The following is a 15483-nucleotide window of genomic DNA, read 5'->3' as shown; positions in this document are numbered from 1 at the left end:
CTCAAGCCATGAGCTGCTTCCTATCACTTGGGGCTGCAGCAAGCTCCAGTAGTTGCTTATAAACAATAAATAAGATGGGTACAATGAAGCACCATTTCATTTGTCATTCTTTTGTCATTCTTCGAAGTCCCAGTTGGAGTTAGAAAAAGACTGGACTTTTATCGATCGCGTTTCTTTTGGCAGGGTGATGAACTAAAAAGAAAATACCGTTTAGCCAAATGGGATATCATCTGTAGACCGAAAGATCAAGGGGGTCTTGGGATTGAGAATCTTGAAGTTAAGAACAGATGTCTTCTCAGCAAGTGGTTGTGGAAGTTATCGAGTGGGACTGACGCCACTTGGGCGCAAATCCTCCGTAGCAAGTATCTTCAAACCAAAACTTTGTCTCAGGTGACAGTAAGACCGACTGATTCACCCTTTTGGAAAGGGCTTATGAAAGTAAAGCTTTCCTTGTTTAATAGGACAAAGTTTATTGTTGGTGATGGTGCCAGCACGCGATTCTGGGAGGATACTGCTCGGAGAGCCACCCTTAGCCATCCAATACCCGTCTTTGTATCGTATTGTTCAACGACGTGAGGTTTTTGTTGCAACGGTATTACAATCTGTCCCCCTTAATATTCAGTTCAGAAGGGCGTTAGTGGGTAATCGTTGGGAAGAATGGTTACATCTAGTAAGTAGACTGATGGACGTTCAGCTTTCCCAACAACCCGATGAATTACACTGGAAGCTTACTAGGTCGGGAGTGTTTACAGTTAAATCAATGTATGTTGATGTTATCAATTCAAGCTCGATTCCTAGTTCCAAACATGTTTGGGCTGTCAAAGTCCCTTTGAAAATCAAAGTGTTTATGTGGTTTCTCCATAAACAAGTTATTTTAACTAAGGACAACTTGACAAAGCGTAATTGGACAGGACCTACTAGGTGTAGTTTCTGTGATCGGGATGAGACGATCAAACACCTTTTTCTTGATTGCCCGCTAGCTAAAGTTTTATGGCGGACGGTCCATATTGCTTTCAATATTACTCCACCAAGTTCAGTCAACACGTTATTTGGAACGTGGCTTAATGGGGTAGAGCCCGAGTTAGCGCGACATATTCGTGTTGGAGTCTGCGCCTTGGTGTGGGCGCTCTGGAATTGCAGAAATGATTTGGTTTTTAACAGGACAACACACATTCATTTTTTGCAGGTTATTTTCAGAGCCACGGCGTTGATCCGTTCGTGGTCGCTACTCACTCCGACGGAGGCCAGGGAGCGTTTGGTTACTGTGTCTATCCGATGGGAGATGGTAGCTCGGGATATCTTCAACCGGTTTGGATGGCGGTCATGTAATAGGATAGGCAATTAGTTTACCTATCTCTCTTTAGCCAGCCGGTTGTGCCGTCCTTTATTTGGCTAGTTTGTGTTTCTAGCCCATTTTGGCTCTGTGTGAGCTTTTTTTTCACTTTTTCCAGTTGGAGACTTTGAGACCTTGTTGGAACTTATTTATTTGGTTTAATAAGTTTGTCGTATGCATCGCTCTGATGCAGAGGCCGGGGAGATCCCCCTTTTCGAAAAAAAATGAAGCACCATTTCATGTGGTTTTGGAATAACTGGCCTAGAAATCATGCATATTTTTTGTTCCGTACGCATTGAACATTAGATTCTAGCTCGAAGATATATACAAGTAGTGCAGATTATTTCTTCTATTGGCTCAGTTTATGGTTTCAGATGGTCTTCTACTAGTGATATGATTCATATCAAACAACTCATTTATACAAGCTAGTTTCAGATGGTTTTCTCCTATTTATACAAGGTAGTTTTAGCATGACAAAATATGCAGGTAGTGATATGATTCATATCAAACTAGAAAGATAAGCTAGTTTTAATATGACAAAATATGCAGGCATTTTGTGCCTGACATTGACGCTAGCTAGTCCTCACTGTCAACTTTTGGCTTTGGCAAGTATTGCTTGCCCATTGGCTATGCACACTCATAGTTTTGTAGAATGTTGTTGGTTGCCACATCAGTAACTAGAACCTGACTTGTAGAGTTGATGTGTATTGTTTAGTTCCTGGCGTATCATTACCGGAATCGAATTGTTAGCCTAGTGCCAAATAAGAACGAAAAACACTTGGCAAAGGCTTCGCCGAGTGTTACACTCGGCATACACACTTCCAGCACAGGGCTCCTTGCTGAGTTTTTTTTGTCACGCATTTGCTGAGTGTCAAAAGCCAGTACACGGCATAAAAAAAAGACCAGACGGAACAGAGCGGACAGGCAGTGCTGTTGCCACTTGGCACAGATGATTTGCCAAGTTCATATGCTCGGCAATAGAGAAGGCTTTGTAACATGGTGAACAACAACAACAAAAATCGCCATCGGTGGGACTGCCACACCACACCACAGCTTCATGACCGCCGCATCGCCACCACATCCAAGCCGCCACGGCACGCCACCATGCCTTGCAACCACGTTCTTCACCATTGGGCTGTTGAGAAATACCCTTCCGTTCCGTGTACATCCCCAACACATGGAGCTCATACAGAGGCATGGGGCGACAAGGGATGCAGTCGGTGGTTCCGTTCGTGTGGTTTCTTCAACAATTGGTGTGTTTGTTTCCAATTGCCTGCATGTGTTGTTCTCGGGATAAATGAGAGATGGTCCCAGTTGTCAAAGATGCAGCTGCATTGGCTATGTCAGGTATCGCCACTTCCATTTGTTACAGAGTTTACTTCACTCGCTGGCACACCAACATGCTTTACGGGATGGTCTTCCAGACCAGGTTGCTGATTCTCTTCGATCATACAGTACATTTGTTGTTGCCAACTCTTCTTATTTTCAGAATACTGAGCAAAAGCAGATGAAGCTAACTACATGCAAATATTCAGAGTTCAGAAAAATAGAGGAAGTTCAGCTTATGTCATTGGAGATCAACAGAGTTTCTCAGCCTAGTGGGTCTGTTTGGAGCTGGATGTCAGTCAAGTTCTTCAAACGATCCATTCAAACAACCTGTATGTGAGTAAAATTCCATGTCCTTTTCGACTGACCCATCATTTCCTCATTTTGTATCAGGTGGACGAGGGAATTAACTCTGAAATAGTCCGGTCGGTGATCCAAGGGAAAAAAGGTAGCATCCGCCATTGACGCGAGGAGAGGGGCAGGCAGCGTCTCCGTCCGCCATTAACATGTTGTTCAGGAGCTTCAGTTGCATAGCAGAGAAGACTTGTTCGTCTCTTCAGTCCCAAGCAGCAAATCAAATAATGCGAGGAGAATGGGGAAACTTATTTTCTAGTATTAGTGTTTTCATCTGTAATAAGATGGCCGCATGCATCGTTCTGATGGAGAGGGCCGGGGGATATCATCCTTTTCAAAAAAAAACCATGAGTTGCCATTACCAAGCAGGGGTACAAACCTCCATCCTGAATTCCCATGTGCAATCCCCCAAATTATTATTTTTGTACCAAATGTAGTGTTTGGTGTAAAGTGCAACATTGTATTATATTATTTTCATTCTAAGATTAGTATGCACAATTAGCACGCATAATTTAGGACACACATAATCGGCAAGTGATGTCCTGATTACATTCATGGAACCATTGTCCAACAACATAAACATAAATGATGAACTGTCACAGGATAGCAGAAAGCCACCAAATCTGGATTCATGAGAAGCAAACTAATGTGCATTCAGAACAAACTTATGAGAAGCGCTTTATCGTCTTTAGGAGACGAGTCCCCATAGCCATAACGGCACATCCAGCACCTCAGAATCCACCATTATCGCATCAGAAATTGATAGCGCAATGTCCAAAGGCTAAAAAGGACAACCCAGCTGTCGAGGCAACAGAAGCTGCAGCTACTTAAAATGCCAACCTGATACCTGGAACACACCCCAGCCCTATCGACTTCTCTGACTGACGAAAGTGAAAACACCAAGCTCGAGACGAGGCAGTTGCAATCCACCCATCTATTTTTATATCGCAAAAAATTTACATACGAAAGTTCCGTCCAAAGCATGACCGTTCCGATCTCGCTGATTCGATCACTCATTCTTTGGAAAAGAAAATAACTGAAGATTTGAACCATTCTGGCTGGTGTGACTTTGGTGAAGTAGATTTGGCGCTGTAGATCGAGTATCACACAGTCTAGTGTGTATTATCCTTGTTAAAAAGAAAGAGAGGATATATAGCAGCTGCCATTAGCGTGAGGAGGCCGGCATCATCTCTGTCCGTCCCGTGGTCGGAAGGAGGAAGATTATTTGTCTGGCCCTGAGAGGAGTCAACCTGACGTCTGAAACGGCTCTGAAGCTACAACCAAATATTCAGAGCTCATAAAACAGAGGAAAAGAAAAGGAAGGGACTTGCAAATATTCAGAGTTTAGAAAGCAGAGGAGGCAGAGCTACAGGCAAACATAATTGCAGTCTGTATCAGTTGTGATTGTCCATCTTTGTCCACTGCCTTTTGCCTTGACCCTCGTTGATAACTGCAGGCTGGAGCATGGCGTTTACAATCCAGGGCCAGGCCCTGGGCTCAAGAGACAGAATGAATTGACCGGGTCCATCATCAAGGGGTCTCCAGTAGGTAAGCTTCACAACTCTATCATGTTCTGATTGTATATGTATATGTATACAAACTCCCACTCTTAACAGCCAGATGTTGAGAATTTGAAATAAAGTTTGTTCCGTGCGTACGTAATCCACCACGTTGAGACTCCACTTTCTGACAGCAACATGAAGAAAACTCTGGCCAGAGGCACCAGGCAACCTCCGCCACAGCCGCCGGCACAGGTGCCTCTCTGGCATCTTTTCTCTCTCGGCTCCTCTGCTCCCTGCGTCCCAGAACCACATGTGCTTACGCGAATCGGACGGCCACCAAAACTCAGGTGCGATTTTGTAAGCCCTTTTGTTTTTCATATGTGGTTGCTCAGGTCTAGAAAATCTCTCTCTTTCTCTCTTTTTCCTACGATTCTAGCAGGAATATATTTGCCATCTACATGCCGATGTCTCATTTATTAAGATGTGATTCCTGATAGTGATAGGTGCAAACAACTGTGCTTACTCATAAAATTGTGGTTCAAGTATACTACCTTTGTTCTACTCCCTCCGTTCCAAAATAGATGACCCAACTCTGTACTAACTTAGTACAAAATAGATGACCCAATTTTAGCCTACCAAAACTTCTTATATTTTACTCCCTCCGTTCCAAAATAAATGGTAAGGGATTGAGAAACATTTGTGTGTGTTTGTGTGTGTGTGTGTGTGTGTGTGTGTGTGTGTGGTGGGGAGCACATGATTAAAGGGGTACATAACAAAAATAAGGTGAAACTCACTAAGATGACCCCCACACCCATAATCAAACCTAGCGTTCAATCCTAGATTATCAAGGGTGAAACCACCTTCACTAACCATAAAAGCAATGCTCGGTTCATCATAACATACTATTTATTCTGCGAGTACGAGACCCCTGATCACCAAATAACTTTTCAGATACAAAGGAACTAATCAAGTAGAACCCATCACGTGCCGCCCGCAGTCCGTGCACACACATAAACGATTATTGCAGCGACCATCACTAGCACCGTTGTACTTGCACCACCAAGAACAAGTTCGGGAGTCACCAAAACAGACCTTGCTGGTATAGTCATGGCATGTGCTTTGAACCACGTCTGCAAACGAAAGAAAGTTGTTTTATTCTATTTAAATGTACAAAACTCTTATATGGAGAGAAGGTACCATTATCTTCTTATTACCACAAGACATGAGGAGCGCCCATATGAGGATGGATGCCACAACAACGACGGAAACCTTACGAGCCATACTTCTTAATCTGGTTGGTGGTCTATCATATGATGTGTATTGTATTTATATGGATGTTTTCTCACCTCCTTCCTCTCATAGTCATTTATCTCTTCCTATTCTAGTCTCGTCGCAGAAATTTTCTGATCTAGCATTAATTTCTAAAGATTTGAAAAATAATGAGGTGAACTATTGATGTGTTATTTGATTCTCCTTGCAAATCTGCCCCAACATTAATTTATAAATATTGGAAATAAATTTTCTGCTTTATAGTCAAGTAGTACATAATGTTCATTTATATATGGGGGCATTTACTAATCAAAATCAAATCATGGTAGTGGTGTGGATCATTTTGTTTCTCCTTCTTGCATGGAATGACTAACCTGTCATCGAGAAGGCACTGGGGCGATCGCAAGGATTAGAGTAAGTATCACATGTTGGATTTAGTTGGGTCTGGCCAATTAATGATGATAATAAATCCAAAATTTGCAGGTCAATTTGATTTGCTATGTGTTATGCAAGGGAATCAATTCCAAGAATTAATTAGCAGAAAGTGGAATGTTTAGAAACATATGTCCTTTTCCTAATACTGAATCACCCCGAGCATTGAAGTGTGGTTTCTATTGCATGGTTGATGACTTCTGAATTATCATCTGGTGAGTAGCAAATATACGGTACTAAATACAACACAATTATCTATTAAAAGAACAATATATGGTCAGAGTGAGTGGGAGATATTGTCTACCAATTTTTGACAAATTCATAGTTGCATTGCTTTAATGGAAGAGTGACATAGAGTACGATGGAGATATGTGCAAGCATATGGAGATAGGCACGATGAGGAAAATAGCCACCATGTTCTTTCACATATAATTATTTCCACCGTTTTGATTGGGACGATTTACAAATGAAACAAGGAGCCACAGGTGCTTATGCGAATCGCCGGACGGCCACCAAAACTCTGGTACGATTTAGTAAGTCCTTTTGTTCTGGAATTTTCCATTCAACTGTCTACTGATTTTCATTTTAGTGTAAGTCGAATTTTTTGTCCAATGATGATGTCAGACGTGTCTAGTTCACGATTTGCCTTTGCAGTTAGAAAAAAAAATTGCCCTGCCCACCCCCTGCCTGGACTTGGCAAATAAAACGGCCCGGACAAAAAGAAAGGGGCAAATACTAGCGGGTTTTAAAATAGAGACCCACTAACCTGGAAAAAAATTCTATGAGACCAGGTCTCACGGGTTAGCAGGTGAGACCCATCCTGATGGATGACACGTGGCATTCACAAATCATAAAGCATCTACCCCACCCCCCACCTGGGGGAGAGATTAGATGCTTTATGATTTGTGAATGCCACGTGTTATCCATCAAGGTGGGTTTCATATAATTTTTTTCCCACTAACCTGGAGAAGAATCCACAACACATGCTTCTCTAGATGACATATCTGGCAAATTAAAACACCATGTTCACTAGAACTTAGACAAAAAATATGCCACCAAAAAAGTTACTCACGTCGGGAGTCGTAATCGCCGCACACCTCGTCACCCTGAACCGCCCCAATACATCTGATGTGGCACGGGAAATGGATTAACGCTTGCTCCTCGAATTCGTCGTCACCCCAATGACTCCGGAGAAGGGAACCCAGCTAGAAAACCTGGAGGCTCGCCGCATGGAGATAAATAACGAACACGTACGGGAATCAGTGTTGCACGCCATCCGCTCCTCGGGGATCAGCAAGTTGACACGTATGGTTGCCGATGGTAATGACTTAACGTACAGTTCATTGTCTGAATGAAACCTACTCCTACTAGAGTAAATTCAAGTCATGGATCTGCCGAATTGATCAGAGGCCGGCATCATGAAGAAAAGTATATCAGTACTACTATGATGGTAGCCCTGCAAGATTATCCACTCAAACTCTTATGTACAAATCGCAAATAACCATATAGGAGTATTTAACAAAGCACTGATGATAGCATACCATTTCTTGTCTGAACCAATTTCTGTCTGCAGGCTGCTATACCATATGCATACATGCATGCATACATGAATGCTTATTAGCTTTGGTTAACACAGAGCAATAATTATATCTTGAAATACATATATGGTGGTGAAACTACATCGGTATCAACACAGCAAACTGATCCCTGAAAGCAAAAATAAATTGATTTAACATAGCAGAGCCAACCACCTGGAAAACAAAGACATGATGTAAAAGAAAAAGACATTCTAAATCGCAACCGAGTTTCCGTGGCCATCGGATCCGCGCTGCGTCATGCGAGCACACCTTCCGCTGACACGTGGGCGTCTCTCTCGACTCTGGTGCAGAGGAGTCGATAGCGAAAGAGATGCCGGAGAAGCAGCGAGCGAAGGGTTTCGCAGCGGCTACAACCAAATATTCAGAGTTGAGAAAACAGAACAAAAGCAGAGGAAGCGACATGCAAATATTCAGAGTTGAGAAAACAGAGCAAAAGCAGAGGAAGCGACATGCAAATATTCAGAGTTGAGAAAACAGAGGAAAGCAAAGGAGTAGAGGAGGGAAAGGAGAGTTCAGAAAACAGAGCCAAAGCAGAGGTTGCGACATGCAGGCATTCAGAGTTCGTAAGCAGAGCAAAGCAGATGAACAGTCATCAGGTTTGCAACAGCAGGTGCAACAAAAGGATAAGATCGTGATAACAGCAGAGCTGTGCTGCCGCCAATAGAATTTGCAGGTGAACAGTCATCGGGTTTGCAATTCAATTCAACAGCATCATTGGAAGATGAAGTTTCATGTAATGTGGAAGCATCTGTATCCCAGTACGGCAGAATTACAGCAAAACAGCAGGTAGCAACTCAACAAGCCTTGAGATGTTTATTTATGCAGGCACTTCCTCTTGAACTCACTCATGTCTCCTCTTTTTATACTATCAGTGCGTGCCCCCAGGAACATAAGAAGAATTCAACACACCAGCTCGTCGTCATCAGCCACGTCTTGGATGTCTCTCAGATCGGTGATCTGTTGTCGACGAGGTAAGGTTACATTAATGTCTGAAGTTTGTCGTTCAATGAAGTACTTCACCTTGGGTGATGAACGTAGTGCAGAAAATAACCATAGATTTGGCAATGCTTTTCTATACTGTTGAAATGCACCCGTCGGTTTTGGTGGACCATTTGATATCTTCAGAATTTGAACAGCCTTGGGGGCAGGCCGGCTAAGACTGAACCTGTTCTTTTTCTCTTAACGATAGTCTGAAACTGTCAATTCAGAAGGAAACTTAAAGTTGCAGGTCACAATACATATCATCCTCATAACAATGCTAATGAACGGAGATTATTAGTGCCAGAAGGAGAGCAGTGGCTTATCCTTCGACCCGAGAATTTAGAAAAAAAATTGAAATGAGGCAAAAGATTTGCCATTTTCATTAATTAAGAAGAAAGAGAATTTCCTAGTTAATTGGCGGAAAATTGGGCTAAAACCGATACAACTCAACCCACATGACATGGGCACCACCGGCCAACCTGGCCACCGACATGGGACAGAAAGCTGCAAAGAAGAAAGACATTTGTCGAGCAGTCGCAAGCGTCATCGTCATCACTGGTTGCCCCGAACGAACGACTCCGACTTCACCATAGAGCTCCAACCTTAAAGCCAACCTGCAAACAGCTGTATAGAAGCCACAACGGCACATGCCACCGGAGGCATGTGCATACTGATTTGCGGATGGTTGCGTTGCATGTCTCATACGGCACGGCAATGTTGTACTAGCTTCCAGACATTTGATGGATACGTGGACCAAACCAGGCAGCAGAATGAGTGGTGTCGCTCTTCTTGGTTAACCCAGAGAACGGAGACTAAAAATTGTACTATGGACTTTGAAGCATCCAAGACTAAAATAATACTCCCTCTGTCTCATAATTTAAGACGTTTTACTAGTTTGTAAAAGCCGACCCTCAGTCAAGTGTATGATGCGGTTGAACAAGACTATGAATCATTCAAGATTAAAATAATTGTCTGTAAAAGACTTGCAGTCAGTCAGTGGATATATGCTGTGCGCCTATGCAGTGGAGAAGTAACCCAAATTTTCCATTTCCTCACCATACCAATACTAGTTTATATAGACAGGAAGCAATAATGTGCTAAAATCGTGTCACAGTTTATGTTGCTCATAGTTTATTGATTTCATAGACATGCTTACTAGTTTGTAATTTTACTTAGCATTTTGCTTTATTACGCAAAAATATAATGGAGTATCTAAAATTACGCAAGTGTGTTCATGAAATGGAATAATACAGTGACGATGTTTTTGGGCGCGCAACGACTGTGAAGTCGTGAACACAACCACGCCATCAACAATTTCACTAAATATCGAACACACCTTTGTGCATGCCCGTCTAGAGTCTAGACCGTATGAGAGTCTGCAGAACCTTCCATGCGTGCCTGACGAAGAGTATACATGCATGAGAGTTACGGCCAGCTCCAGCTAGCAGTCAAGTAATTCGTGTTGGAGCAATGTGCATACCGATCTGTGGATGGCTGTGTTGCACCTCTCACATGGCAATGCAATGCTGTACGTAGATTATTCAAACACTTTGATTTGCCAGCATAACCAAAACACCTGACAGAAACTAAAAGCTAGATTAATTTGCTGCAGGTATACACAACGCACTTACAGCTAGCGAGGTTAAAAACTGAGAAACGCCGAAAATTAGCGGTAAAACAGATTGGTGGCCATATCCGTGGCCAAAGCTGCCGGCCATATCCGTGGCATCGTCCCTCATCTAGTCGGAGGGGGAGGGGTCTCCCTCCTGCAATATGCGGATGATACCATAATAATGGTGGAGGGCACTGTTCAGGACATTGCCAACCTGAAGTTCCTCATCCTGTGCTTCCAACAGATGCCGCGGTTAACTATCAACTTCGATAAGAGCGAAGTGATGGTTCTTGGATATTCCCCGGACGAAGCACAAGCCATTGCGGATCGACTGAATTGTCGTTTGGGTTCTTTCCCCATGACCTACCTGGGGATCCCCATTAGTGATTCGCGCCTCACCGTGGCGGACCTTCGCCCCACGCTGACCCGGATGCAACATCGTGTTGTGCCCTGGAAAGGGCGCTGGTTGTCAAAGGCCGCTCGAGTGATCCTAATCAACTCCTCGCTTGCCACCTTCTTTGGTTCCTCATGAGCTTCTATAGCTTGCATGAGACGCTACATCAGGAAATCGCCAAGTACCAATCTAGATTCTTCTGGGCTGGTGAGGGTGATAAGCAGAAGTACCATATGGTGAGCTGGCCCGATATCTGCAAACCTAAGGACCAGGGCGGTCTTGGGATTTTGTCCTCCCGGCGCATGAACATGGCCCTCCTGACCCGTTGGCTCTAGCGCATTGCCAATGGCGATGGAGGCTGATGTCTACTACGCAACCTTCTTCTTGTAGACGTTGTTGGGCCTCCAAGTGCAGAGGTTTGTAGGACAGTAGCAAATTTCCCTCAAGTGGATGACCTAAGGTTTATCAATTCGTGGGAGGTGTAGGTTGAAGATGATCTCTCTCAAACAACCCTGCAACCAAATAACAAAGAGTCTCTTGTGTCCCCAACACACCCAATATAATGGTAAATTGTATAGGTGCACTAGTTCGGCGAAGAGATGGTGATACAAGTGCAATATGGATGGTAGATATAGGTTTTTGTAATCTAAAAATATAAAAACAGCAAGGTAACAAGTGGTAAAAGTGAGCGTAAACGGTATTGCAATGCTAGGAAACAAGGCCTAGGGTTCATACTTTCACTAGTGCAAATTCTCTCAACAATAATAACATAATTGGATCATATAACTATCCCTCAACATGCAACAAAGAGTCACTCCAAAGTCACTAATAGCGGAGAACAAACGAAGAGATTATGGTAGGGTACGAAACCACCTCAAAGTTATCCTTTCTGATCGATCTATTCAAGAGTCCATAGTAAAATAACACGAAGCTATTCTTTCCGTTTGATCTATCATAGAGTTCGTACTATAATAACACCTTAAGACACAAATCAACCAAAACCCTAATGTCACTTAGATACTCCAATGTCACCTCAAGTATCCGTGGGTATGATTATACGATATGCATCACACAATCTCAGATTCATCTATTCAACCAACACAAAGAACTTCAAAGAGTGCCCCAAAGTTTCTACCGGAGAGTCAAGATGAAAACGTGTGCCAACCCCTATGCATAAGTTCACATGGTCACGGAACCCGCAAGTTGATCACCAAAGCATACATCAAGTATATCACGTGAATATCCCATTGTCACCACAGATAAGCACATGCAAGACATACATCAAGTGTTCTCAAATCTTTAAAGACTCAATCCGATAAGATAACTTCAAAGGGAAAACTCAATCCATTACAAGAGAGTAGAGGGGGAGAAACATCATAAGATCCAACTATAATAGCAAAGCTCGCGATACATCAAGATCGTACCACCTCAAGAACACGAGAGAGAGAGAGAGATCAAACACATAGCTACTGGTACATACCCTCAGCCCCGAGGGTCAACTACTCCCTCCTCGTCATGGAGAGCGTCGGATGATGAAGATGGCCACCGGTGATGGATCCCCCCTTCGGCAGGGTGCCGGAACAGGGTCCCGATTGGTTTTTGGTGGCTATAGAGGCTTGCGGCGGTGGAACTCCCGATCTATTATGCTCCCCGATGTTTTTAGGGTATATGGATATATATAGGCGAAAGAAGTCGGTCAGGGGAGCCACGAGGCAGGGAGGCGCGCCTGCCCCCCGGGCGCGCTCCCCACCCTCATGGCTCCCCTGACCGACTTCTCCTCGACCCTGTTCTGGTTTGATCGGTGGCTCGGCGACCTCCCGCTGGCCGCGCGATTTCCGGTGCTCTTCGCCATCGCGGTGGACCCTCGGGTCTCGGTTGAGGCGGCCCTTATTGACTTAGGGCGCCTCGCCTTCCGCCGCCCCTTCGGACCGCCTGAAGTGGCCGCTTGGGATGCCCTCCTCCAGGACATCACCCTCCTCCCGATGGACGTTGCCGACACCCCGGACGACATCTCTTGGAGACTGGAGCCCTCCGGGTGCTTCTCCACCAAACCCCTCTATGCGGCCATCGCCCCCTCGACGGCCCCCGAGCCCTTTAGTTTGATTTGGGATATCCGCTTGCCCCTGAAAATTAGGATCTTCCTTTGGAAATGGATTCGCGGCCGCCTCCCGTCCGGGGTGGAGGTCCTTAAGCGTAATGGACCTGGAGATGGGATTTGCCCCCTGTGCAGCACGATGGAGGATGCTAACCACATCTTCTTCTCTTGCTCCACGACCCAGTTTCTATGGTCCTGTTTCCGCGAGACTATCGGTGGCCAGTGGTGCAACACCAACTTCCCTGACATGCTTGCGAAAATCCACGCCTCCCCTCCCCTCTACCGCCATATTAGATGGCTATGCGTTGGGGTCCTTGCATGGACGGTTTGGACTGTTCGCAATAAGCTTGTCATCCAGAAGGTGCCTCTTCGACGTGCTACTGACGCGATCTTTAAAATATGTGGCTACTTGCAGCTTTGGCGGCCGCTTAGCCGCCCCCAGGACCGGGACGCCATCAACACTCTCCTCGCCGACCTTCGATCGATGGCCTTCCGCTTGGCGCCTCCGCTTCCACCGCCTCCCCCGGAGCCCGACTAGATGCTCCTATGTGCCCCGTGTGTGCATGTTTTTTCTGGTTTTCAGGGCTTGTTGAGCTGTGCCCTCAGCATTAACCCTCTTGTGAGACTTTTGTGCGTGTGTGTGTTTGTGAACCTTGTTGGATGTTTGGCTTGGGCAGTTGCTTTATAATATAAAGCGGGGCGAAAGCCTTTTTCGGTAACATTACGGAGACGGTTTAACGGAAAATGGTCAAAACTGAGAAATGCCGAAAATTAGGGGTAAAACAGATTAGCAGGGCCGATCAAAGGGCAGTGTGCGTACTATATTATAAAGAAGGAACCGGGGTAAAGAGCCCGTCCACGTTAGTGTTACAGATTACATATATACCCACCAAACACTAAGCCCACCCTCCACCTTCCTCTCCTATGTCTAGCTACTCTCTGCAGCCCACCCTTCCACTTCTGCGAAGAACACATCCATGTCCCCTTTTAGTATGCCCGCCTGTTTCCATACGCGGCCCTCTCTGACGACGGCGTGGATAACCCGATTCTTTGAAGGTGTGGCCCCGTCAAAGACGATAGAGTTGTGGTGCTTCCATAGTTGCCATAGGCCTAGGATGATGATTGCATGTGCATCCCTCCTGGCCTGTCCTCTTCCTCCCTTGTCTTGACACCATGCAGTGAGGTTGTCGTTCGCTGTGGGTATCCACTCTGGCTTGCCTAGGGGGCGGCAGATCGCGGTCCACACCTCCCGTGCAACAACACATTGTTAAAGGATGTGGTTAAACCCTCCTCTGCTTGGTTGCGCAGTGGGCAATTGTCTTGGTGGTCGAGTCCTCTTCTTGCCAACTGATCGGACGTCAACATCTATTTTGAACTGCGAGCCATGTGAAGAAGCGACAAGGTGTTGGTGCCTTAGATTTCCAAGTGAATTCGGCTGTGGGGACGATCTGTCTGCCCCAGAACTTGGCGGCATAGGCTGTCCTGGTTGAGTAGCATCCAGTTGCTTCCCATGACCAGGTGATGTTGTCGCGCTGTGTTAGGTTAAGCTCCACTCTTTGGATCATATTCCACAGCTGCAAGTACTTGCGCAGTGATTCGACTGTTACCTCCGGGCTCACTTGAGCAACCCAATGGTCGTCCTACAAATGCTTGGGATACGGTGCATGTGCCTCTTATTCTCTTTCTGACTCGCTCATAGGTCAAAGGCGCAATCTCGGCAATCTGATACCCTTCAAGCCATCTATCCTCCCAAAAGAGTGATGCATTTCCATCACCTATGATCGAGTGAGCAGCTGCGTTGAAGATTTGCCTTGAAGCTTGCGGCACCACGATGTCAAATTCAGACCATGGTCTCGATGTGTCTGATCGTTGCAGCCAAGGCCACCTTGCCTGCACGGCTGTGTTCATCCATCTTAGGTTGGGAATACCTAGACCACCCGCCCACTTGGTGGCACATACGGTCTCCCAGGCGACAGCACAGTTGCCGCCGGACGAGCTTGCCTCTGCGCACCATAGGAAGCTGCGACAAAGTTTGTTTATTGCTGCAATTGTCTTGTGCGGGAGGTCGAGTGCCATCATTGCGTGCAACGGGATCGCACATAGCACGGGTTGAACTAGAAGCATTCTTCCACTCTTCGGCATCTTGGCCGCCTTCCACTTTGGCAGCGCTGCCGCTAGTTGATTCACAAGGCTTGACAGCTGCACATGGGATTGCTTCCTCAGGGTGAGCGGCAGCCCTAGGTATTTGCACGGAAAAGTACCTCTCGAACAGCCAAGAATTGGCTACACTGTTTCCATGATCTCGACAGAGCACCTTATTGGGTAGGCAGAAATGTAAAAGTTCCTAAAAAACAGAATCATCGCGGCAATTCCAAATTGCCCAGCAAAGAGTGTGCACCCCCACCCAAATTTGTGCCTTGAGCTTTGGGATCAACCCAGCTACCCAATTACTGAACATATTCGTGATGCTCCTTGGTGGAGGTAATATATTAAAAAGGACTCTATAGCATAAACACGGTGGCTGGCTCTCTCGTCCGCGACCTCGCCGCCCCCGCGGGCGGCCGGCCGCGCCTTCCCTCCGTTCCCG

The 15483-nt window shown here is 45.5% G+C and overlaps 1 long non-coding RNA gene across 1 annotated transcript; it reads right to left on the bottom strand.

Moving 5' to 3' along the window:
- Positions 1–5403: 5403 nt before the first annotated feature.
- LOC147956707 (uncharacterized) lies at positions 5404–5834 on the bottom strand. The gene is made up of 2 exons (XR_015611365.1): positions 5730–5834; positions 5404–5645 (listed from the first exon to the last, which is right to left on the bottom strand). It is a non-coding gene; the product is annotated as an uncharacterized LOC147956707 (long non-coding RNA).
- Positions 5835–15483: the final 9649 nt, after the last annotated feature.

Source organism: Triticum urartu, chromosome 7A (genome assembly GCF_056163025.1).
Source record: "Triticum urartu cultivar PI428250 chromosome 7A, HENAU_Tu73, whole genome shotgun sequence".
NCBI lineage: Eukaryota > Viridiplantae > Streptophyta > Magnoliopsida > Poales > Poaceae > Triticum > Triticum urartu.
The sequence above is the reverse complement of the archived record's forward strand: the minus strand, read 5'-3'. Positions and strand labels throughout refer to the sequence as shown.